Raw genomic sequence first — 3,127 nt, forward strand, 5'->3', positions numbered from 1 at the left:
AAGAAGAAGAAGAAGTTGGCTGGAGAGAGAGAGAGAGAGAGCTTCAAATTTGGAAGACGCCTCTTCATTCTCAACTTCTCTTTTTATAATAGTTTAATTAGGTTTTGGAATTTTTTTCAAAAAGAGCCTGTATATTTTTCAAATATTTTAAACAACTCCATTTTTTAAAAGTATTTTCCAAAAACTTAATTAATTTCTCAAAAAGGCTCAGAAAGGGTTCACATTGCTCAATTTAAAATTTGATAAACTTTGAAAACCTTCGCAAACAAGCATTTTTTAAGCAATTATTGACATGATCATGCATGAAAAATATATAAATTTATGTGTAAAAATTATGCATGATCAATGACTAAGGCTATCCTTTCAGAGAAGAGTGAGACAAATCTTTTAACAACACGAAAGATGACTAAGGTTATTCTTTCAGAGACAAGTGAGGCGAATCTTTCGATAATGCGAAAGACGACTAAGGCGACTCTCTCAAGGAGGCATAAGATGATGCCAGGACGTGTCAAAATGGACATCGAGCTCTTGCTTCATATCGGAATAACTAGAAAATATTACCAAAATGATAAAAATTGCAGTTGATTCAAAATAATTGAAATGTGCACATCCGTGCGAAAAATATTCTCTTTTACCTAGAGTAGTACCTCCAATTGGGCTAACTTCGTAGAATCCAGAATAAAAAATCAAATTATTGTTGTTGTGTTTCTTCAAGAAAGTTATCCATTTTCTTGATATAAAAAAAAGAAAATATGTTCTGAGTATCATAGAAGCAATTAATGAAAGGATATTGATAAAAGAATTTCACATGAATAAAGATGATTCTTGGCAGTTTTGACAGTTTGATATTTGAGATTTACCCATGATGATCATTTTGCTCGCTTTTTTAGACATAGAGATTGAGTTTTCTTAGGGTTTGGCAAGAATTTCATCACATCAGCCTTCAACATGAAGATGATCTGAGTCACCTTTAGTTCCAAGAATTATATTGATGTTGTCTTTTTAATTGAAATCTCTTGATAGTCTTTTGCACTCTTTTGAGACATGAAAAGTAAGTTCTCTTGAGATTTGGCGAGAATTTCATCACATCAGCCTTCATCTCGACGATGTTTTGATTTTTTTTGGAAGGGCACGTTATACACTCCTTCAACTTGGAGATGATATGTGTCTTCTTTAGTCTCAAGAATTATATTGATAAAATTGTCTCATTGGATTGAAAATTTCTTTATGATAATAGTGATCAAATATCATTTAGGGATTGGTGGGAGGTTCATCGCATCAGCCTTCAACTTGATGATGATTTAAACTTTCCCTGAAAGGACACGTTACATACTCCAACTTGAAAATGATCCGAGTCTCCTTTGGCCCTGAGGGTCTAACTCATCCATCAATCTTCAACTTGATAATGATTGAAAGATCCCTTTTGCAGTTAGTTAATTGAAGCTTGAATGATTGAAGAGATATTGAGATTTAGTGGATTCTTTTTATCACTCAGGATATTTCAGCTGCCTTTATTGCCAGAAGAATGGTCTTTAAAAATGCGTCATAGCTATGATCAATATTAATTTACTTATGACTTTTCGACATCATTGAATTTTCTATTGCCAGTCATATCGAGGATTTTTCTTTATCCTTTTGGTTGACCAACAAAAAAGAGTTTGAATTTTCTTCTTTCTTCTTAAAAGCTTTGTCCTTTTGAAAGGAATACCGAAGGTAATATGAGGTAATTCTTTGTGCAATAAAAGTTTGAGATCAACAATTATTTTGATAGCAAATTGGCAAAAAGTTCTTGAAATCCTTGGTGAAAGAGATTGCCTGACATCGAGTTGACACATCTGTGGGCTTCTGAAAGAAAGTCCAACATGAGGCTCAATTTCGAAGGTAAATCCAATACAAAGTTGAAATTCTAAAGGTAAGTCCTATCACAATGTTGAATTTTGAAAGTAAGTCCAACTGAGAAATTGGTTTTGGAAGAACATCCGAGTCAGAACTCGGATTTGTTATTATCGCAAAATTTTTTCTTTCCTCTACGAGAGAGTGAAATGATTCTGCGAGTCAAACTCGACCAAAGTTTTTGAAAATGGTTTTGAAAATTACTCGCCTTCGTTTTGAAAATTCGTGAGAAAATTTTATGGAATGAGATCCGCCTGTCGGTACGAGGTTCGACCGTTCCTGGCGCCTTTACCAAAGGTAATCGAACCAAGGATTAAAAGTATGCTTTAACTCGACTCAAATATCAAAATTATGTTGTATTTTCCTAAAATGCATAAAAAATCAAGCTTGTGCTATGAATTTTTGAAAAGATGCACATTTGAAAAATATGATGTTTGCTTGGAAAATACTTGGAAAAAGAAATTCCTTGGAAAATCATGAATTTCATTGGAAAATGATCTTTAAAATCGAAAATGGATTCTCGAAAAAACTTGGACTTTGAGAAAATCGATTTTTGGAATTTGTATTTGAAATGAAAATCAATTTCTAAAGGAGATTTGAGAATTTTGAGAAACCAATTTCAGAAATAATTCATGGATTTTGAGAAAATCGATTTCTGCAAGACTTACGATTTTGAAATCAGAGAAAGTTGAAATATTGGAAAATCATGATTTAAACTTGGGGAAATACTTGAAACATCCTTTGAAAATTCAGAGTCTTGAGAAAATCAATTCCTGAGAAAGACTTAGAAAATCTTGAGAAAACTGAATTCTCTGAAGTGAAATTGGGAAATGAATTTGAAAATGATGCAAATTGAATAAATGAATGTGAATTTGAATGATATTTTTTGAGGAATTGAGAAAGTCCTTTTGAGTTTTTAAGAAATGCAATGCATTTTTAAAGTTAGCCTAAGAGTGTAGGTTGAATGTGGCTAATACGAAGATCACAAATATGAATTTCTTTCTTAATGATAAATCCATCCATCAGATATTCATCCTATTTTAAAAAAAATGTATTTACTTTGAATTGAAATAAAAATAAAATAAAATAGTAAGTCTTTTCTTAAATATTCCTAGATATACCCACCTTGTCATCCCTATTTTCTTCTCCATTTCTTTCTAGGCTCCTCCTTTCTTTTTCCATTCTCTCTCCTATCTGATTCATCGTCTCGGATTTTATGGGTTTGTGAATTTGC

The sequence above is a fragment of the Nuphar pumila genome, chromosome 3, assembly GCF_984573655.1.
Source record: "Nuphar pumila chromosome 3, dmNupPumi1.hap1.1, whole genome shotgun sequence".
In the NCBI taxonomy this organism is placed as follows: Eukaryota; Viridiplantae; Streptophyta; class Magnoliopsida; order Nymphaeales; family Nymphaeaceae; genus Nuphar; species Nuphar pumila.